At 44.4% G+C, this 24,077-nt stretch overlaps 1 non-coding gene across 1 annotated transcript; it reads right to left on the minus strand.

The window, feature by feature from the left end:
• Positions 1 to 20,332: 20,332 nt before the first annotated feature.
• TRNAG-GCC (transfer RNA glycine (anticodon GCC)) lies at positions 20,333 to 20,405 on the minus strand. The gene has a single exon. It is a non-coding gene; the product is annotated as a tRNA-Gly (tRNA).
• Between the last annotated feature and the right edge of the window lie 3,672 nt (positions 20,406 to 24,077).

Below are 24,077 nucleotides of genomic sequence, written 5' to 3' on the forward strand. Positions count from 1 at the left end.
GTATTTGTCAGTAGCATTTCACTGGGTAACAGCTGAGTAAAATGACTAAGGATGTCTTAGATACATATGTTTTTTAATTCAAATTGCCACTCACAAAAGTTAACGCACAGACATAGAAAACAAATTTATGGTTATCAGTGTGATAGTGAGGGGAAGGAACAAATTAGTAATTTGGGATTAACAGATACATACTCCTAGACAAATAAGATATAAATAATAGACAAATAACAAGGACCTACTGTGTAGCGCAGGGAGCTATATTCAGTATCTTGTAATACCTATAATTGAATCTGAAAAATAATGTGTGACTGAATCACTTTGCTGTATGCCTGAAACACTGTAAATCAACAATACTTCAATTTTAAAAATGAACTCAAAATGGATTAAAGACCTAAATGTATGACCTGAAACTATAAAGCTCCTAGAAGAAAATAGAGAAAGAACTCCTTGATATTGACTTTAGCAATAATTATTTGGATGTGACACCAAAAGCACAAGCATTAAAAGCTTAAAGTAAACAAGTGGGACCTACATCAGACTAAACAGCTTCTATACAGCAGAGGAAACCATCAACAAAATGAAAAGGCAGCCTACAGAATTGGAAAAAATATTTGCAAATCATATATGCAAATAAGAGTCTAATATATAAGGAACTCATTCGTACAACTCAATTGCAAAAAAAAAAAAAAAATGGGCAGAGGAACCAAATGTTTCCAAAGAAGATATACAAATGGCCAACAGGTACATGAAAAGGTGCTCAGTGTCACTAACTGTCAGGGAAATGCAAATCAAAAGCACAATGAAATATCACCTTATGCTTGTTAGAATGGCTACTGTCCAAAGACAAGAGATATGTGTTGGAGAGAATGTAGAGAAAAGAGAACCTTTGTGTACCATTGGTAGGAATGTAAATTGGTGCATCCATTGTGGAAATGGTTTGAAGTTCCTCAAAAACTTAAAAACAGAATTACCATATGACCCATATGGTATGTACTTCTGGGTACAAAGGAGATGAGATCACTATCTTGAAGAGATACCTGCTCTGCCATGCTCATTGCAGAACTATATATAATAGCCAAGACCTGGAAAAAACCTAAATGTCCATCGATAGATGAACGGGATAAAGAAAATGAGAGCTTTATATCTATGGCCATGTGCTGTTCTCTGCTTAGTCGCTTCAGTCATGCCTGACTCTCTGCGACCCTATGGAGCGTAGCCTGCTAGGATCCTCTATCCATGGGATTCTCCAGGCAAGAATTCTGGAGTGGATTACCATGTCCTCCTCCAGGGGATCTTCCTGACCCAGGGCTCGAACCCAAGTGTCTTACATCTCCTGCATTGGTGGGCAGGTTCTTTACCACTAGTGCCGCTCAGGGAGCCCATCTATAGCTGTATACTATGTCTATATCTACACACATTCATACACACACACACATACACATGTCGACTTAAAAAAATGCACAGCATGGGTGTTGCAAGTTAAGTCTTATTTGGGGCAGTGTGGGGGCTGCAGCCCAGGAGACAGCACCTTGGATAGCTCTGAGAAACTGTTCCAAAGAGATGGGTGGAAGGACGGTATATATGATTGTGGTAAAAGGGAGAGTACATGCAATCAAGCACATTTATTTTTTTAGAAAGTTTCTGTTGGTCTCATGAAGCTTCTTCTAGTCATGAGAAATAGTCATCGCCATGAAGGATTTTAGTGCTTTTCCAAATATGAGACGATACACGAATTGGACTCATAAAATCAGCTCCTGAGAATAACTATCTGAAGACCTGTCCTGCCAGTTTCCAGGAGCACAAAGTGCCTCACTCCAGCTCTCCACCCTGAACTCCTTCCGCGGGGTGTTGGAGGTCAGCAGCTAACAGCAGCACATGATTTAATTCTTGTAGCGGTAGATGGCAAGTGCCCATGGCAAGTGCCAATTTGTGGTTAACACACACAGTGAAATATTATTCAGTCATAAAAACGGAAGGAAGGAAATCCTGCCATTTATGACAGCATGGATGAAGCCTAAGGGTATTATGCTCAGTGAAATCAGAGAAAAACAAATACCGAAATAATCTCACGTATATATGGAGTCTAAAAGTCAAGCTCATAGAAACAGAAATGTAGAAACATAATTTCGTTGCCAGAGGTTAGGAGATGAGAGACGTGGGGAGATGTTGTTCAAAGAGCATAAACTTCCAGTTAGTTACAAGATGAATAAATTCTGGGATCTGATGTATAGCATGGTGATTATAGTTAACAATGCTATAGTTAACAAGGGCTTCCCTTGTGGTTCAGCTGGTGAAGAATCTGCCTGCAATGTGGGAGACCTGGGTTCAATCCCTGGATTGGGAAGATCCCCTGGAGAAAGGAAAAGCTACCCACTCCAGTATTCTGGCCTGGAGAATTCCAAGCTGTATAGTCCATGGAGTTCCAAAGAGTTGAACGTGACTGAGCGACTTAAAAAAAAAGTTAACAATACTTGGAAGTTGCTAAGACAGTAGATCTTAAGTATTCTCATCACATACACACAAAAGTAACTGTGAAGTGATGGATATGGAAGCTATTGTGGTAATTGTTTCATATATATGTATATATATTTATTATATACAGATATATCTCATTTTATATGTATGTATAACTAAAGTTTCAGATAATGTTGAATTGGCCAAAATCATTCAAATGGACTTTCTGGCCAGCCCAATATTAACAGCTACTATTCATCAAGCACTTATTATGTGCTTTTGTACTTTTTGTTTTTTATATTTATTTATTTGGCTGCATTGTGTCTTTAGTTGAGGCATGAGAACTCTTAGCTGTGGCATGTGGGATCTAGTTCCCTGACCAGGGATCAAACCTGGGCCCCCTGAATTGGCAGCATGGAGTCTTCACCACTGGACCACCTGACAAGTCCCTGTTTATTTCTGTTTATTGTTGGTTCCTCTGACTTTCTTTTACTTCCTTCCCTGACTGCACAGTTCTTTGCTGTATGAATGATGAATCCAAGAGGGATATAATAGGCACTCCATATTTGCTAAGTAAACAAATTCATAGTGTGGGCCCTGGAGAAAATTCCTGAGGCTGTCTGATTTGATTACTTTCAGTGCTTTTCACTTGTAGTTAACTATTTAATGCCTATTAAAATGATTAAAAATTTAAGAATGAAGCACTCAATAGGTTGTGTGTGCTTCCTAATAGGTTTGCTATGTTTGTAAAATACAAAAAATAAAAAACAAAAAAATGTTAAAATGTCTTTTCTCCAGGGAACTAAAAGCTGACCACTTATTTCATTTAAATAAACCTATTCTCAAAACAACTCCACAACTCCGTGATGAAGCAGTTATCAGCCAACTCTTTAGTACATTTTTACAGGAAAGTTAAATTATCTATACTCTCTTTTAACTTTGCCTTATCTTTTTGTTGGAAGATGTAGATAAGTATTATTGTCTCCATTTTACTATCAGGGAAAGTGATAGTTACCCAAGATCATCCATGTTTAGGAACAGAATCCAGAAATCCTGACTTTTACAACTCATCTAGACAAACACTGATTGGAGAATCCTTGCAGGGACTCAGAAATAAGGTATAATCTGGTTCATAAACAATTCCTGTCTTCTCTAAAATAACCATATAATTAATTGTGTAAAGATGAATACTTTCATGCAGGTAAGTTTTTCACTGTAGGAGGGAAATGTGCATGTGAAGGGTTCACTTGATGGAGCTGGAAATGGGTATCACTTAAGTTTCAAATGTATCACTTAAGGTACATTTGAAAGTGCCTTAGTGGTTGGTACTGTTCTTGCATTGCTGGCCCCTCTAAGTTTACACATAGAAGTCACTGTATGCTGGGGATTGGTTATGAAAATAGAGCCCTTCTCTGAAGAGGGTACCTGGCAACCAATTTACTCAACAGAATCATTCATGGTAAATGACTCATCTAGGAGTATTCAAAAGGAGTTACCCAAGGGAATGACCTTCGCCTCTTCAGAAAATGCTGTAAATCTTAAGACTTTGAGTCATGAGGCCACAGGGCCAGGAGTGGCATTGCGTAAAGGGCTAACCTCTGGTAATAAGAAAAAGGGATGGCCAACTGGTTGTTATGGAGACAAGGGATGAGTCACCCTCTTGTCTTTCTTTCCAGTGATCTTCCGGGATAGATAAAGCTCATGCCCTTGCTACTTAGTGGGCTTGCTTATGCTAATAATCATGTGCTCAGAAATCTTTTTGGCTTCACTTCCTTAATTGCACATCCCCATGCAACAATCTTTGGTGTCAGATCCATGCCCCTTAAGCTAACAGAAGGGTTTTGCGATGATCCAGGTGTGTGTAGGAATTTATAATTTGTACACATGCAATAAATGGCTTAGTAGTACCCCACCCAAAGCCTATAAAACTCTTCCAAGATAAGCGTAGAAAGCAATCTAATAACACTGATAAAAACACTATTGAGCAACTTCTATATACAAATCACTATGCTATTTGAAATAAGGAGCAAGCCCAGCATTAGCCCTCAGGCAATGAAGTTTTGCTGATTTCTACTAATAACAGATTTTTAGGCCCTTGATATGAAAGCAGGGACCCTGGGAAAGGCATCTCACCATGATGCAGAGGAGGAGCTTTGAGGAAGCTGGTGGCATGCCAGGAGATCCAGAGGGCATCTGGATGAGGGGAACTTTTGTTAGGGAGTGCCAGGAGAGAGTAGCAAATGAAGAGGAGAGAAAAGAGTGAATTTCCGAGGGTGAGTAGAGAAGAGAGAATAAAATAAGTGGAGGAGAAAGCAGAACCAATTTTTAATAGGGAGATAGAATTGAGGACTTCTCTGGCAGTCCAGTAGTTAAGATTCTGTGCTTGCAATGCATGGGGTGAGAGTTTGATCCCTGGTCAACCTGACATGTGGCCCATCCAAAAAAAAAAAGTAGAATTGGAGAGGATTATAGAGAGGACAGTAGGAAAAGTATGGACAAATAAAAAGTGTGAGTGAGCTGAAACAAGGCAGAAAAGAGATGATGAAAAACTACCCAGAAACCAGCATGACACTGGGGCCAAATAAGGAAAGAATGTCTGACGGAAGATGAAGCTCTTATAAGATACAAACAAAAAGATGTGGATAGTAAGTAAAGGCAACAGAATACGGAAAGCCAGAAAAGGGAAAACAAACAAATCTTTCCAGTTTTTATATTTGGACCCTGGGGAATCCATGGCAAGTTTGGCAAATCTGTGTCCAAGGGATATTAACATACAAGTGAGAAGTGCAGTCGGGCACTGGGGCATTTGGTCTGTCTCATGCCAACAACTGGATTCTGAATTTGGAATTATGTGGAACATGTGGCTGCCAGACGGAGGGACTGAAGGGGATACTAGTGTTATGGGGAACAAAATACATCTTGTGAAGCAGAGAAATTTCCAGATCTAGGACAAAGGGATTGTGTCTGTATGCTATTTCAATTCCTGGTTGTTTGCACATACTCCCTTCATTTTAGAGGTATTTAATGGGGGTCTAATATATGCCTCAACCATTTTGCAAAATCCAAGTCTTGAAGGAGTTCTTCAAAGCCTGGTCAACAAGTAAGATGGGATCAGTGGCAGTGACAAGCTCAGTGCTGGTTTGCAAGGTCCCCTGTTACACTCTAACTAGAACCCCTTGGGAGTACAATGGAAGCCGAAGCCTGTTTGGAAGGGAGACCCCACCCCTTCTTGGATGGGAAAGACAGTATCACCAGAAAAAAGGTCTCCTGGCACCACAATAGGTAGAAAGGGCCTTCTCCAGCCTGTATCAGCATGGCCATCTCAGTGATGCCTGCCCTGGAGCCTGACACTAGGCCTGGCTTCTTCCCAGCTACCACCTAAACCCCCATGCCTGCCACAGCCACTTTTCTAGATAACTGGGCTTCTGGAACATCCAGCAGACCCTGTCACAGCTGCTGCCATTATTGAGAAAGCCAGAGCAAGGATCTGTGCATCAACCACTATCTGAACTGCCTCTTTAGTGATTTTTTTTTTCTTTTTGGCTGTACAAGCTTTTCATTGCAGTGCGCAGGCTTATTTGCTCCATGACATGTGGGATCTTAGTTCTCCCACCAGGGATCAAACCCTCATCCCTTGCACTGGAAGCTAAATTCTTAACCAGTGGACTACCAAGGAAGTCCCTCTCAGCTGCCTCTTTGAGGGACCATCAAACTAGGAAAAGGATAGAGAATATATTCACTTGCTAGGGCTACTGAGACAAAGTTCTACAGGCTTGGTGGCTTCAACCACACAGATGTATTTTCTCACAGTTCAGGAGGCTCAAAGTCTGAGATCAAGGTGTCAACAGAGTTGGTTTCTTCTCAGCCTCTGTCCATGGCCTGCAAATGGCCACTTTCTCCCTGTGGCCTCACATGGTCTTTCCTCTGTACATATTTTTGTCCAAATTTCCTCTTCTTATAAGGACATCAGATTTTCCTGGTGGCTCAGATGGTAAAGCATCTGCCTACAACGTGGGAGACCTGGGTTCAATCCCTGGCTTGGGAAAATCCTCTGGAGAAGGAAATGGCAACCCACTCCAGTACTCTTGCCTGGAAAATCCCACGGATGGAGGAACATGGTAGGCTACAGTCCATGGGGTCACAAAGAGTCAGACATGACTGAGCGATTTCACTTTTATAAGGACATCAGTATATTGAATTAGGGCCCACCCTAATGACTTAATTTTAACTTAACCTCTTTAAAGACTTTGATTCCAAATACAGTCACATTCTAAGCTACAGGGTGTTAGAACTTCAACACATGGATTTGGAGGACACAGTTCAGTTCACACAGAGAGAGAATGGGAAGGAGTGGGGAGGGGGTGACCATATTTCAGCTGGTGTGATCAGGGATCCTGTCTCCAGGGAGGTGATACCTGAGCTGAGATGTAAACAATGAGGAGGGACCAGCAGGGACAGCGCTGAGAGCAGCGGCAGGGACAGGTGACAGGGCAGACACCTACTTGGCATCTTCTCTGGCCCATTTCTCTCAGAAGCCCCTTCCCGGCATCTGAGCAGGAGAGGCTCCCAGCAGCCATGTTGGCACCACCTCTTGCCCCCACAGGAGTCGATGGAATCAGGAGCAAACTCTTGAAACAGGCTGAGCGTTTGGATTCTCTCACCTGGGAGCTTGCATGTGGGCCTCTGAGAGACTGTCAGTCAGTCGGTACATGTGGCTGCATTTGTACCATGTGACTTGGGAGCTACGTGAAGTGAAGAGCAGAGAAAGCTGAAGAGATGAATCAAGAAGCCTCAAGGGGAGAAGAGACAAGACACACAGAGCATTCTGACATATTTAAATGTCTGGTTCCAGGCCTTTTCAGAGCCCAAGCTTCATTTCTGCATTTGGATTTTATGGGTCACTCTTGCCCACCACCCCTAACACCCTACCTTTAAAAAAAATCCTTTTTCTGCTTAGGTTTGCTAAAGCTGATTTCTGTCATTTGCCATCAAGGAGCCCTAATATAGAACCCGCCCTCATAGGACTTCACTGAAGTCCATGTGACTTGTGAATGGCTGGGTCATCTGTGTGTGAGCGCATGCTACTTAAGATCTGAACCAAAAAAGAAAAGAAAAGAGAGAAAAAAAAAAAATTGAGGGAGTGGTTAGGATTCTGGGCTTTCACCACCATGGCCTGGGTTCAGTCCCTGCTTGGGGAACTGAGATCTTGCAAGCCACTTAGCACAGCCAAAAAAAAAGAAATAAAGAAAGACTTGAATCAGAGAGAACTGGCTTTCAGTGTTGTTGCCATAGCTACCGCTACGTGACTCATGTTCTAGGATTTCTACACTGAATCTTAACACTGCCCATCCACAACTCAGGGGCCTGGGAGACACCCCGCTCTTGGGAAGTCTTTTCTGGGAACTCGGCATTGGGCAATACCTTCTCTACTAGGTGGCCTGTCCACTGTCAGCCCAGCCTTGCTTAGATCCACAATTTTCTGATCTTTGTCCCCAACAGTCCCTCATGAGTGCTGGCCTCCACCTTGCTGCATTCTCCAGGACTGTCATTCTATTCCTCACGTGCGCCTTGGTGGATTCTATCCTCTTCTTCCTCCCCAAATCGTACACACACACCCCCAAATCATGCAAACCCCTCTCCCCACACTGCAGAATCACATAGGCTTGCTTAACATGGATTTCCTTCAGCCTGTTGCTAACACTGGGGCAGCTGAAACACTCCCTGGGTGTGTCTCCTCCAACCTGCTGGTCTGTTAGGTTAGGAGAAATGGAGAGGAGGAAACCAACTGGAAACCAGCCACTATAGATAAGCATATAGATAAGCTTATAGATAAGCCTGCACAGAGCTACTGGCTCTCAGTGCAAACAGAACTCTGGACACTGCCAACCCCGAGGCAGGGTGGGGTGGAACAGGATTGACAGACTCCCATTGGGAGATGAGTCCAATCTGCATACAGGCACCATGTCAGCAAGCGTGCATATCTCCATGGAATGAACTGGGAGATCTGTTTTGTGTAGAAAGTAGGAGAATACGGAGGAAGATTCCCCCTTCTGCACATTTGAAGGGCATGCCATGTGATCTGAATCCACAAGGGCAGAACCAAGGTCATAAGTCTCAAAGAGAAGCTGAGAGGCTGTTTACTATAAACTGTGGAAATCTATTGCCTAGAAAAGTATACTCTAAATCATACCCAGAGCATGAGGCAGGGATGAGTGGTAAGTACTTTTCAGAGGAGGCCTTTTTCTTTCTAATCCAGGTTGTAAGTCAGAGCTTTCCAAACCTCTTGTTATCATTCAGTTCAGTTCAGTTCAGTCGCTCAGTCGTGTCTGACCCTTTGCGACCCCATGAATCGCAGCACGCCAGGCCTCCCTGTCCATCACCATCTCCCGGAGTTCACTCAGACTCACATCCATCAAGTCCATGATGCCATCCAGCCTCATCCTCTGTCGTCCCCTTCTCCTCCTGCCCCCCAATCCCTCCCAGCATCAGAGTCTTTTCCAATGAGTCAACTCTTCTCATGAGGTGGCCAAAGTACTGGAGCTTCAGCTTTAGCATCATTCCTTCCAAAGAAATCCCAGGGTTGATCTCCTTCAGAATGGACTGGTTGGATCTCCTTGCAGTCCAAGGGACCCTCAAGAGTCTTCTCCAACACCATAGTTCAAACACATCAATTCTTCGGCACTCAGCCTTCTTCACAGTCCAACTCTCACATCCATACATGACCACAGGAAAAACCATAGCCTTGACTAGACTGACCTTAGTCGGCAAAGTAGTCTCTGCTTTTGAATATACTATCTAGGTTGGTCATAACTTTCCTTCCAAGGAGTAAGCGTCTTTTAATTTCATGGCTGTGTTATGCGCCGAGCCCGTATCTCCAAACCAACCGAGAGAGTGAACAAGTCCACCATGGTAATGCAAAGGCAAGAAGGGAATTTTTATTTCTAGCGTGCTAGGGCTCAAGCCTCATCCGACGCAGCGGAATCAGACGAGAGCCCTGAACAAAGCAGTATGGCGGTTTATATACAGTCAGCTCTTTGTCTCAGTTACAGGGTACTTGGCGATACCTGATTGGACAGGCAGAATGAGCTCATGCAACGCCTTCCTTATGCTATCGCATATAGAAATCTTTCCTTATTTGGTTAAGGAATGTTCTTCAAGAAAACAGGAAACATGACTCAGGTCCCCAGCGCTGTTATGCACCTCATTGAGCCGACCACCCTGCCTAACAGGCTGCAGTCACCATCTGCAGTGATTTTGGAGCCCAAAAAAATAAAGTCTGACACTGTTTCTACTGTTTCCCCATCTATTTCCCGTGAAGTGATGGGACCAGATGCCATAATCTTCGTTTTCTGAATGTTGAGCTTTAAGCCAACTTTTTCACTCTCCTCTTTCACTTTCATCAAGAGGCTTTTTAGCATCTCTTCACTTTCTGCCATAAGGGTGGTGTCATCTGCATATCTGAGGTTATCATTAGCTGTCAGATTAGAGCTAGATTGACAAGCTCCTGATATGATCATGGGACCTGAGAACTACTTGCCCATGATCCCAGCAAGAGTAAAAGTCAATGGCCTTACCGTCCAATAGGAATTGGTCTTACAGCCCAACTTCTGTTTGGGCTAAATCTAGCATAGAATTGGAGGCTGGGGTGGAATTGGACCATGGAAAGTAAAGTTCATGTTTATAGAGTTGAGAATGAGTACTATAACATTTACGTTAATAAAAGTTCTTTCTGGCGGCAAAGGAAAAGTCAGAGCATGGTAATTGATTCCTGGTGATATACTAGCATAAAAAAAGAAAGAACAAATGTACCTGCTACTAGTATAAGATTCCAATAGATTAACTTATTTATTATCTCCCTGTAGATAAACCACAGATTCCACTATAATCATTATCACTAGAAAAGAAAGAAAGTGAAATCACTCAGTCATGTCCAGCTTATTGCGACCCCATGAACTGTAGCTCACCAGGCTCCTCCATCCATGGGGTTTTCCAGGCAACGGTACTGGAGTGGGTTTCCATTTCCTTCTCCAGGGGATCTTTCTGACCCAGGGATCGAATGCAGCTCTCCCACATTGTAGGCAGATGCTTCACCGTATGAGCCACCAGGGAAGCCCACCTGGTTCTCATTTGGCCTCTGCCAATTCATTTCTCCCTTCAGTCATCATGTTGTCACTCAGACGTAATTATGTTTACTATTCTCCAGACATCATGGTAGAAGAAGACATAAAAGTAAATAAGACAGCCTCCCATCCAGTTCTAAAGTTTCTCGCATGAACCTTTCCTGTTCAAGGGAAGCCCCCAACTGGGTCAGGAGCCCCCAACTACTGGGTCAGGCACACACATAATAAACTAAGTACAGGGACTTCCTTGGTGATCCAGTGGTTAAGACTCTGCATGTCCACTGCACAGGGCGTGACTTCCATCCCTGGCTGGGGAACTAAGATCTTACACTCTGTGCTCAGCCAAACAAAAAACCCCAAGTGGGCACTATACACTGTGATAACCGCTGGAGTAGAGGAGTATGACACATTCTAGGGGAGGAAAGAGCAAGGAGCAATGTATTCTTCCTGGGAGTGGGAAAAGGTGGAGCAGGGCCAATGGAGACAGTTCGACCAAAGTCACTGAGGGTAGGTGTGCCAGGCATGGTAGCAATGATAGGACTCAAGGTTTAATTGGGTTTATTACATGCCAAGAGCTAGGTAGGATTGTTCTCCTCATCTTGCTGATGAGGACACTGAAACACAGAGTCAGATAACACAGAGTCAAGTAGTTCAGGGTCACAGAACCATGGCAGAATTGAAGTCTGAAACCAGGGCAGGTTTGTCTCAAGTCTCTGCAGTGAACCAGTGCTATACCATCTGATCTGGGAGGCACTGGGCACATGGTGATAGGTGTGCTGCAGTCAGATTCTAAATCTCCTTTAATGCCATATGCTTTATCCTAGGGTGAGGGAGCCTTTCTAAACAGGCATGAATAAATAATAAATCAACAGACATAGATGTTTGCTTTGGGAGGATCAAACAAGGGCTGGATGACTGATGAAGAAGAGAAAGACTGAAAGGAGGCAACACACAGAGACTATTGTAATACTTTAAAGAGAATATCCAGAGCAGGGATAATGGGAACAGGAGCAGGTTATCTCATTATCTCACCGATAGGCTTGGAGCTTGATGTCAAGTACCTGGCACACGTGCCACCACTTGAAGCAGAGCTGATGACTGATCACTGTACTTTTTCTTGGTGAGGTCACATGCGGCCTCAGTATCCTTCTCAACACAGCGGTGCTCCAGGCACCGACTGCTAATTGGTTAGAGTCGGTACCTTAGATGAAACCTGTTCGCCATCCCTGTTGGTATAGATATTCTAGGTGTGGAATTCAATGGAAGACAGAGGCATCTCCCAGCTTGGACAGAAGACAGAGAACGCTGAGGATGGAACCCTGGGAATACCAGTCACTCGGCTGTGTAAGGAGAGCACTGTCCGGTAGAGAAGAACGCTGCCAGGTGGAGACAGTCAGGTGTGTTAGTACTGGGAGAGGCTGAGGGCCACAGTGAAGCTGCCATAAGGATTCATAATGGGGGGAACCCTCACTGCCAATCTTGAGAGGATAGCTCAGTAGTGTGGGGTGAGCAGGAACCAACTTACATGGTTTGGTGGCTGAAAAGAAGATGAAGAATATAGAACTATTCTGTCAAGACCCTTAGAGGCAAGGTTAAAGGGAAGAACCACAGCATGTTGCTGACCGGAAAGGAGGTGAACAGGATGAGACTGATGTTGGACAAAATAAGAACAAGGAGGATATCTTCTTGGAAAGATAAACACTTATCACAGAATGTAATTTACCTCTGTCGGCTTTCCAGGTGGCGCAGTGGTAAAGAATCTGCTTGTCAATGCAGGAGACGCAAGAGATACATGTTTGATCCCTAGGTCAGTAAGATCCCCTGGAAGAGGAAACGGCAACCCACTCCAGTATTCTTACCTGGAAAATTCCACGAACAGAGGAACCTGGCAGGCTACAACTCATGAGGTCACCAGGAAAACACCAGGCACCGAATGAACACATATTGAATAAAGTGACTAAATGGTTGAATGACATCCCCTTTTCTTAGACATGAAGGAAGGAGTAATTAGGACTAATGTTCTTGATAGCAGTGGGTGGAGAAAATAATTTTTAACTGATGATAAAGGTGGTGAAGGGACTTCCCTGGTGGTCCAGTGACTAAGACTGTGCTCCCAATGCAGGGGACCTGGATCAGGGAGCTAGATCCCACACACAGCAACTAAGAGTTTGCATGCCACTACCAAAAGATCCTGCGTGTCACAGTGAAGATCAAAGCTCCTTTGTGGCAAGTGAGACCTGACACAGCCAAATAAATAAAAAGAAGGTGGTGAAGAGTGAAGGTGTGAGCAGAGAAAGTGATGGGCTAGTTACAGTCAAATCCACCAGAATTTGTGTAAAAACTATACAGAATTTTCACCCTTAAAGTCAAAGAAAGGAAGGCAACAGTCAATATTTCCTTTCGAAACACACGCTAAAAGTCATGTGACTAAGGGTTTCTAGAGCTCAGTGATTAATGATGGATATGGTACTTCCTGTATACTTTTCTTTCAAGAGATAACACCCAAGACAAACACAGAGTAACCAGCTCTGTCTTCTAGCCTTTTGCTGATGAGCAGAAGCTTTTTAAAAAAATAGAAGTACACTAGTTTTACAAATGTAAGTGTGATCGAGTATGGGGAAAAGTATTTCTTCCACTTGTCTTTTTTTTCCCCTTGGGAACTAAAAAAAAAAAGTTTTTAAAAAATGTTTTCCCTTTGCCATAGCCTGTGAGGAAACAAAAATTACATAGCTGTTTGCCAAAAAACACAGTTCTGGCAGCTATATGATCATATTTGTACCTCTTTATAATTAAGATGAGGCTTGAAAAAATACTTTTATTCCTTTAATGATACTATAGAGTCTAGGTTATTCCTTCTGCTCTTTCTCATCTGCTTATCTGATTTTTCTGAAGGGTAGGCACTTTTACATATCAGTGACTTCCGGGTTACTAAGAACTTTAGACAGGTCTCTCTAACCATGTCACCCCATGTTCCACTTCTTGAAGAGACAGAACCCGTTCATATGGGGACTCTACCGGTGGATTGCCAACTCCTTAATTCTCTCCAAACAGATGTGAGATTCTTAGATCTGAGCAAGGAAAATCCAACAAGGTTTTGACCCAGAGGTCAGGTGGCCTTGTAGGAGCCCCCAGGGTGGGTTTTGCAGAGCTGGAGAATGGGCAGACTCAGCTATCCCGAAGAAATGTGTCCTTCTGACCATCGTTCTCTAAAGCCAAAATCTTACAGAGTAGACGGGTTAATGTTTTGCGTTAGGTTCCTTTGGTTTTTAAAAGAGGTTGCTGGTGTTTCCTTATTTGATCACAATGGCATCAAGTCATATGCTTCTGTGTTTGGACATCAGGGTACCTCCTATTCCTGGCTAAGTGGGTTTAGAGGCATGTGTCATGTGCCCAAGCAAAAGAGTCTCTGGGGAATCCCTGCTTTTCCTATTGCTGCAGATGATTGTGCCCAAGCATTTAGAAATAGGGCGTCCTCACAGTTTAAGTGCTTGTGAGGAAATCATAGATAGAACTCAAGCCAAGTAGCATGGTTTATTGGGTGAGTTGGCAGTAAAGGTTCTCACGATCCAGGAGACCGGCTTCAGACAAGGACAGACAGAGCCTTACATCTGGGTGGAGCCACTCAGGACAGTTTAAAGCAGCAGGCTGGACTTAAATCAAAGGAAGCCTCTGCATCGAATGGAAGCAGTGGAGAGTCTGATGTTAGTCCAAGCAATAATGTTCTGTGGTTCAGTCCTCTATGCTTCAGGACCTGGTAGGGAGCAAAGGGGGAGGCCTGGGGAGGTAGGGGCAAAAGATCCAGTCCTCATATTCATAAAGAGCCTCAAATTTGGACTTCTGCCCTACCTACAAATGAGGTTACGAATTCAGACACAAAATTGTAGTTACAAGAGGGACGAAAGCGATAGTATTTATCATATAATTTTAATTTCAAAAGCACATTAAAATATAGTATGGTTTTGAAATTTTGCTTAGCCTTTTATTTTTTAAATAGGAGCCTCAAAAGGGCTTCCCTGGTAGCTCAGCTGGTAAAGAATCCGCCTGCCATGTGGGAGACCTAGGTTTGATCCCTAAGTTCGGGAAGATCCCCTGGAGGAGGGCATGGCAACTCACTCCAGTATTCTTGCCTGGAGTATCCCCATGGACAAAGGAGCCTGGTGGGCTACAGACCAAGGGGTCACAGAGTTGGACACAACTGAGCGACTAAGCACAGCACAGCACCGGAGCCTCAAAAGTGGAATAAACCTGTCTTCCCTCTGCTTTCCTGTTAGCAGAGGGACATTTAGTAAGTAAGTGTTTTTTAGTGAGTAAATTTATTTGGCTGTGCAGGGTCTTAGTTGCAGTGTGTGGGATCTAGTTCCCCAACCCGGGTCAGAGTCTTAGCCACTGGACCACCAGGGAAATCCCATAATAAGTATTGACTGAATAACTCGGAGCCAGGGAGTATGAATAATACATGCTTATGGAGAGTTTACCAAGAAAAACAATTCTACACCCTTTTCCTGGCCGTCGGCATTCCCTGCTCACCCCCAGGAGTGTGCTCCCTCAGGGTGACTAGCTCCCACCTGCGCCGGGGTTGCTAGAACTGCTGGGGGCCCCACGCAGAGCCCGCAGCGCCCACACATTCTCAGCTTCCTCTAATCCTGGCTGCTCCGTGAGTGGCTCCTCTCATCTCCTGAACACCTCGGGGGGTGGATTGAGCAAGATACATCTGGAAAAGGACACATGAAAAAAGACAGGTTTCTTTCCCTGCCTGAGGGAAAACAAATCTCACGATGATGTCCAGTTCAGGTTTGCTGCAGAGCTGAGCTCTCTCTGCCCACCCCACCCCCACCCCAAGGCCATGGGATGAAAGACAACACTAACGCTCATTTCTCCATTGGCTGTTCACACACATCATCAGTCGTGGAAGCCACACCTGAAGCCTTTTATCTAGAAATGTGTTGTTGTTTAATCGCCAAGTCATGCCTGCCTCTTTTGCAACCCCATGGACTGTTGGGGTTCCTCTGTCCATGGGATTTCCCAGGCAAGAATACTGGGGTGGGTTGTCATTTCCTCTTCTAGGGGATCTTCCTGACTCAGGGATTGAACCTGTGTCTCCTGCATCTCCTGCACTGGCAGGGTGGACTCTTTGCCACTGAGCCACCTGGGAAACTCATTTAGAAACTGCAGCCTCATGGACTGTACCCTCTGTCCATGGAATTCCCCAGGCAGTAATAGTAGAGTGGGTTGCCATTCCCTTTTCCAGGGAATCTTTTTGACCCAGGGATTGAACCTGGTCTCCCTCATTGCAGGCAGATTCTTTACCATCTGAGCCACCAGGGAAGCCCAGATTAATGAACTCAGAGTATCAGTATAATCAGTCACAGAGCTTTAGTATTTGAGCTCTTTCAGTTAAACAGTATAAGGCCCAGGACACCAAGAATCACCAGTGCAGACAAACAGGCAGCGATTATCTGTGGGGTGATAGGAATGATAATCTCTTTTCAATTCGATTCAACAAATATTTATCTAGGCTTACTCTGGACAAGCACTATGCCAGGTCTCAGGAGGAGAGAGAATCTGCTTCTTGTCCTCAGAGACCTCAGTTCGGTATCATTCTGACTTCAGGCTTGGGAGTCAGATAGATCAATATGAAACACTACTTGGCAGAGAAACTGTCTTATCCAGGGTCTGAGTAAAATGTATGGTTCCTAAGCTCTGCTCTCAGCAGCCCTGTCAAGGACCAGCCCCCTAGCCCTGAGTCCTCATTCCTGGCTGGGCCCCTGCACTGTGTTGCCAGAGTTGGCAGAAGCCAGGCACCTTCTTGTCCCTCTGCTCGAGTCTGCTTCTTATAACTTGTCACCATATTCCATCTGCTCTCCAGAATGCTTATCTGTGGCCATAGCTGAACCTCCACGGTGCTGCCTGCCTGAATTTATAGGATCCATCCATGACCTGGCCTCTCATAAGACCAGCTTCATCTGGGCTATGTCAGTTTTACTACTGAAATAACCTCTGTTGCCCCCGCTCCAGGTAGATAAGTTGCCTTACACCTCACCTTTAGCTATATCCCACCTGTTCAGAAACTCTCAGTGACTCCCCGTGACCTCTAAATTAAGATGAAATCTCAGCCTGAGGGTCTGTTTGGCATGATCTCACCTACCCTACTTCTTTAGTGTCATCTTCCCATCTGTGTGTAACATACCAGCCTGAGTGGCCTCACCCTCAGTACACTAATTGAATTGCTTAAGTATTTTCTAACCTTTTATTCCTGTGTCCTTTGCCTTTGCTGCACTTTGATGGGATTTCAACATAGGAGGATAGAGAGAGATGGAGGAAGATGGCTAAATGGAGCAACGGGAAACGATGACACAGGTATAGGAAGTGTCCAAAGACCAGAGAGGAGATATGTTTGGTGACTGGATGGTGGGCACATACGCTCCCAGAATCATAGCCCTTAAAGAGGAAGCTAAATGTATCATCTGGTCTACCCCTGGCCTTCATGCTGGGGAAATATTGTTGTTCCTCTTCTCTATATTAGGTCACTCAAGGTCAGAGAGGTAAAAATGACATAGATGCTTAGGCCAACAAATCAAGGTCATCCTATCGAAGCCTTTAAATGCCAGGTTAAACAATTTGTACTGACTTCAGTCAATGATGGGGACTATTGACAGCTTTCACTGGGGTAGGGACACGATTAAGTCTGTTGTGGGGGCACTACTTTCAAACTGTGGGATATGATCCGTTAGTGGGTCACAAAGTCAATTTCAGGAGTCTCATGATAAAAAAAGCAGAGTGCAATGGTGCTTTTTGTGTTTTGCATGTGTGTACTGCGTAGTAAAGTAAAATATGTTTCCTACTCTGAGTCACAGCCAAAAAGTTTTGAAAGCCCCAGAGTTGAGAAGATTAATCTGACAGCAAATCATAGGCTGAATGAAGGGTGCAGAGGAGGAACCTGAAGCCTAGGAGTCTAGTTAGGACGCTCTCTCCCTAGCCCAAGTGGGCAGTAAGAAGGATCTGATTGGAAAGGAGAAGCCATGGGAAAGGAGATGAGGGGAGGACATGAGGTATTCTGTGGGGAGGAATGTAGAGTCTCAGGACGTTAGATTGTGGGGGCTCAGGGAGAGGGGAGAACCAGTCAGAGATGACTGAAAGTCACACTTGAATGCTTAGAAAAATGCTGGTGCCCAAAGCCAAGGATGGGGAGCAAGTTGGAAGAAGGAGCTGGTTTGAGGACCAGCACAAAAGACTGATGGAAAGATACACAACCACCATCAGTACTGGATCAGTCAGGGCCCCAGCAGGGGAAGGAATCCACTAACACGGTTTCAACGTAGAGACTGGAGGAAGGGAGGATTTCCAGAGCTGTGGGCAGGCTTAAGGGAACCAACCTGGGTTGATGAGGTGCCCAGAGATTAACCATGGTAGGAAGCGCTGCCTCTCTGATTCCTCTGGACACCAATCCTATAGGGCAGCATTCTCGACTTTACTCTTCCATCCCTGAAACATGTACCTGACTGCCACTTGGGTTGTCACTCTCATTCCTACCGCTACTATTATTTCTGGCTTTACCATCTCAACTGACAAATGTTTATTGAACCCTTACGCTGTGCCAGGATCTTTACATGCTTGATACTTTTGGGGGGCCTGCCTTGCAGCATGTGGGATCCTAATTCCCTGACCAGGTATCAAACCCACCACCCCTGCATTTGAAAAGTGGAGTCTTTAACCTTCCTTGGACCACCAAGGAAGTCCCTAAATGCATGATTTCATTTAATCATATTATGTGTTCTTTCTGACAATAGTTCAACTTTACAGATAAAGGACATTTAAAAAGGGACCTTTAAAAAGCTTGCCTTACCACACAGATAATAAGTGATGAAGCTACAATAATGAAAGCAGGCAGTCTGATTTCTTGACCAGTCTTCATCCCTGCAATGCACTCCTAATTCTTGAGAAATAAAAGACAACAAAGGGAGCCAATGATGGGGCAGTTAACCACAGCAAGACTTAGAATAAGTCAGTAGTGATGTGAGACTTTAAATTTTATACAAGAGGAACCAGGCATCCTGTGGTTCCGCTTTCCTAATTCTTCTTCAAAGCTCTAGTGGGACTTGTCAGTCTAGGCTTTATCTAGAATATCATCCTCCCACTCACCCACTACCCACAGAGTCAGCTGCTAGAGTTGTGATCTCCAGTTTAAGCTGGGGGCGGAACTGGTTTGCCCTAGTTGCCTGGCCATGGACATTGCAACCTCTTTCCAAACCTCCTTCTCAGTCTTCCTTCTGGATAGGGCCTCCTAGTTGCCCCTTGACCACCTTCTCTGCAATTGCTTGGGTCAGGTCCAGGTTGGGAGCCCTGTGATTCTTCTCAGGGCCTGGGGCCGCTACACTGATTATAGAGTTGCCCCCTTCAGCTCCTTCTGCCCTCTTCCACCGCCCATCTTGGAAGTGCTGCTTTTTCCAATGACCCAGTTCACATCCCCATGCAGGGTGCCTGAGGTGTGTTTTATATGACCGGGTGGTAAGGCCCTGTCTATCCTGAGTCCACATTCACACAGTCCAAGCAACCCTGGGAGCCTCATTTTACTCCTTGGAAGAAACGCTATGACCAACCTAGAGAGCATATTAAAAAGCCGAGACATTACTTTACCAACAAAGGTCCATATAGTCAAGGCTATGGTTTTTCCAGTAGTCATGTATGGATATGAGAGTTGGACTATAAAGAAAGCTGAGTGCCAAAGAATTGATGCTTTTGGTCTGTGGTGTTGGAGAAGACTCTTGAGAGTCCCATGGACTGCAAGGAGATCCAACCAATCCATCCTAAAGGAAATCAGTCCTGAATATTCATTGAAAGGATTGATGTTGAAACTGAAACTCCATTACTTTCGCTGTCTGATGTGAAGAACTGACTCATTAGAAAAGACTCTGATGCTGGGAAAGATTAAAGGCAGGAGAAGGGGACGACCGAGGATGAGATGGCTGGATGGCATCACCGACTAAATGGACATGAGTTTGAATAAACTCCAGCAGTTGGTGATGGACAAGGAGAAAGCAATGGCCACTCCAGTACTCTTGCCTGGAAAAGCCCATGGACGGAGGAGCCTGGTAGGCTGCAGTCCATGGGGTTGCTAAGAGTTGGGCACCACTGAGCGACTTCACTTTCACTTTTCACTTTCATGCATTGGAGAAGGAAATGGCAACCCACTCCAGTGTTCTTGCCTGGAGAATCCCAGGGACGGGGGAGCCTGGTGGGCTGCAGTCTATGGGGTCGCACAGAGTCGGACACGACTGAAGCGACTTAGCAGCAGCAGCAGCAGCAGCAGCAGCAGGGAGGCCTGGCATGCTGCAGTCCATGGGGTCACAAAGAGTTGGACACTACTGAGCAACTGAACTGAACTGAACTGAAGTGGCCCCAGCCAAAATCCCAGGACCAGTCTGTCTGCCTTTCCCTTGAATCTCCAGCTGTCCACCACCCTGTACATCAGTACACTCTGGACCTCTCACAATGCCCTCTTCTCACATATGAAGGGCTCAATACCCTGCTCAGCTCGCTAATCTGAGAGGCCTGTGGAAGATTGAGCAAGGCTCCCCCAGCTTACGCCTGTAGCCTCGTGCTTCCTCCAGGCTGCCTTCTGATGACTCACTGCCTTCACACTTGTGCCTTCCCTCCCCTCTTTTTTTCAGGAAATGACTTTTGAAAATGATCTCTCCACCTTCTCTCCTTGTAAATTGGTTTAGCTGCACCGGGTCTTAGTGGTAGCATGTGGGGTCTAGTTCCCTGACCAGGGATCGAACCCAGGTCCCCTGCATTGGCAGCGTAGTGTCTTAACCACTAGACCATCAGGGAGGTCCCCCTCATTTTTTTAACAATAGAAAAATACATACAGAGAAGAAGAACAACAATCTCTAATGCTGTTAGTAACACACATGGACACATAGGCACACACATGAGTGCATGCATGTGCACACACACATATACACACTCTCCAAAGAAACTTTTAAAAACCAGGTTTATAGGGAAAGGGACTGAGGGCTCTCCTGGTGAAGGCAGTAGAACATTAATTACATTGTTTCCATTGCTACCACAGATAAAGAAACTGCTTCAAACTGGAGAGTAAAAGAATAAGGCAGTCCAGAAGAAGGTAAGCCTGCATGCATGTCAAGAAGGAAAATTCAGCTACTCTAACAGCTCAGTCTCTATGTCCAGACAAATTATGTCCTAAGATGCTGGTTGCAAACTTTTTAGTATTAGAACTTTTTCAGACAAATCTTATATAAACTCTAATTTTTAAAAAATGTTTAAATAATTTTTGTAAAAGTTAATCTATGAGGAAAAATGACTGTCTTGATGAATTCCAAATTTGGAACAATTAATTTAGGTAAAACCATTGCAATCTTCTGTGCATTTAATTTACTTTTATATTATTTTAGTCACAAAGAGTAAACAAATATTTTTAAACAAAAAACAAAAAACAAAATAAGGGACTTCCCTGGTGATCCAGTGGTTTAAAATCTGCCTTGCAATCCAGGGGACATGGGTTCAATCCTTGGTCAAGGATCTGAGATCCCACATGCCTTAGGACAGCCTGTGTGCCAAAACTAACACCCAACACAACCAAATAAATAAAATACTAAACACACACACACAAAACAGCTTGCCTAGTCACCTGTCTGTTCTTTAAACTGATCCAGAAGTTTGAAAAATGGAATACCAGAACACTTAAAAATTTCCAAATAATCCTAATTAATACTATTGAATTTCTTGTTTTGGGTGCAAAAGTCAGACGTGAACTACCCAACATCTTTTATAAGCAGTAGAGCCATGTAGCAGGTTGTGCATTCACTTATGAAAGCCTCCTGAGGCCTGACAAGAACATGGGCCAAATAAATAGATGCTTCGGAGCCTGGTGTGACTGCATGCTGTGTTTCGGAGAACTTCATCACAGGAACAGTAAGAGGCCAGTGCAGATCCATAACTTTCCTAACTGATGGCACACGACTAACTAATCCATGGTGATAGAGTCAGATAGTGATGGGAGAAGGGTGCCAGTAACCTGGGGCATACTTGGGGCCTTCCCTGGTGGTGCAGTGAATAGGAATCCACCTGCCAATGCAGGGGACATGGGTTCAATCCCTGGTCCAGGAAGACTGCACATCTGCAGAGCAACTAAGTCTGTGCACCACAATTATTGATCTCTCATGATGCAACTACTGAAGCCCGTGCAACTAGAACCCATGCTCCGCAACAAGAGAGGCCACCGCAGTGAGAAGCTCGCACACTGAACCTGGAGAGTAGCCCCCGCTTGCTGCAGCTAGAGAAAGCTCACGTGCAGCAATGAAGACCCATCTCAACAACAACAAAAATAATTAATAAAATCAAAAGAAAGGGCAAAAAGGGATTCTAGAGTGCTGGACGTTGTCTATATCTTGAGATGGGTGGTGATTATATGGAGTATGAGCTAAATACTTAAGAACTATGCATTTGACTGTAGGTAAATTATACTGCAAAGCCTTATTAGCTGAAAGAGAGAGGGAGAAGGGAGAGAGAAGCAGGGAGGGCCCAAGAAACTCTGTCCCAAGATTTGTTTAAAAACCTGTGAGCAAAAGTGCTTTCCCTTGGGTTAGGATCTGGTAGCTAACATGGCTGCATGTTTGTATTTTTAATTATAGTTAAAAAAATGGTTTTAAATGTATGTTAAAAATGAAATCCAAGTATATTTAAATACAAAATTTAAATCAAATGTAGCTAGAAAGTGAAATTCAAATCAAATTCAAATAACTAGTGACCTCACCTTTCTTTTTCCTCAGCCCAGCTTGGGAAGTGAGAGAAAACTAGCCAAAGGCAAAGAGGCAGAAAGCAGGAATTTCCTGGTGGTCCAGTGGTTAGGACTCAGCAGTTTTTCATAGCCAAGGGCCTGGGTTCAATCCCTGGTCTGAGAACTAAGACCCCACGAGTCTCATGGAGTGACCAAAAAAAAAAAAAAAGAAGTCAGAAAGCATCTCTCATCCTTTGATCATGAGAGTGAAAATGTGTTTCATGTTTCCCATAGCTCATTAAATGCCAGGTTCAAAATGTCCTGTTGAGGAGGCGGTGTCCACACAGGAGATGGGTGTGGCCATCACATCAGTGTGTTAGCCTCAGCATTCTAGGCTTCTGTCGGCTCCTACCCTTTCATCTGTCAGAAATATCTCCTTGGAAGGATGAGCACTCAAGTCTGGTCTTGGGGCCACGTGTCCCCCCTTCAGATCATTGCCCGAAAGAAGTGGTTTTAAGCTATGAAGAAAACAAATTAGGTCTGCCTCAGTTTGTCTGTGTGAACCTTCAGGTTCCAGCAGACCTGCTTCTCAGATGTACTGGATTTTCATCTTCCAGTTTCAGAAATCTGAACTAATTATTCCTTGGAAGCAAATCTTGGTTTCAAAGCATTCCTCTCTGCCAGGTACTCAGGGTGTGAAGGGCTACATTCTGCTTTGGAAAACTCTGTCCAGGCTAGGGTTCAAGACCAAGAGTGGTTAGAGCTGGAGGCCACAGGCTGGTAAGAGATTTACCAAGTCTTACCTGAGAGAGGTTGCTTCTCAGTCTTTTGCCCTTTTTATAAGTAAGGTTTCACATGTATAATATGTAAGAAATGAATCGGCAGTCTAGGTTCGATGCAGGGTACAGGATGCTTAGGGCTGGTGCACTGGGATGACCCAGAGAGATGGTATGGGGAGGGAGGTGGGAGGGGGGTTCAGGATTGGGAACTCATGTACACCCGTGGCGGATTCATGTTGATGTATGGCAAAACCAATACAGTATTGTAAAGTAAAATTACAAAAAAAAAATAGTAAGGTTTCAGGCCCTCCCTCTGCCTGAGCCTTCGTATCCCAAAAGGTATTTGCCTTTCTAGAAGCCTCTTCTTTCAGATCAACCATGGGTTAATCTGATCTTGTACAGTTCTGACAGGCTCTGCTCACCTTTTATTTCACGCTCACAGACCTGTGGGTGTCTTTGTGAACTGGCCTTGAAAAAGTTTTACAGACTCCACAGTCTAGATTTTCTCTGCCAATTCTCTGTTTGCTTGTTATGTTGCAAGAATGTGACCCAGCGGCCTCCACACCCCATGACTCAGCCTCTGTCTAATGAGCGGTGTGTTCCAGGCCTTCCTGGGCCAGCATCTCCTCTAATGAAGGCCAGGTGCTGCCCAGGCCGCCAGCGCCCTGCCTGAGCCGGGGTGGGAGTCAGAAACACTCCCCACAGGTGGGCAGAGGGAAAGGGACGGTGAATTCCAGTTTGTTCCACTCCCCGTCACTGAAGCCACTCTTGGCCCTTCCCCAGCACAGCCTGGGAGGTGCAAGTTAAGGGCTAGGAAGAACTTTCGTTGTGAGATCCATTTTGAAGGGGGCTGGCAGAGGGCTATTTTTCTCTCTCTTTTCTTTTAAATCAATTCTTATTGCTTTGCAGTGTTATGTTAGTTTCTGCAGTACAGGAAATTGAATCAGTTATATGTACACATATATTTCCTCTTTTTTAGATTTC

The sequence above is a fragment of the Capricornis sumatraensis genome, chromosome 2 (assembly GCF_032405125.1).
Source record: "Capricornis sumatraensis isolate serow.1 chromosome 2, serow.2, whole genome shotgun sequence".
Lineage (NCBI taxonomy): Eukaryota > Metazoa > Chordata > Mammalia > Artiodactyla > Bovidae > Capricornis > Capricornis sumatraensis.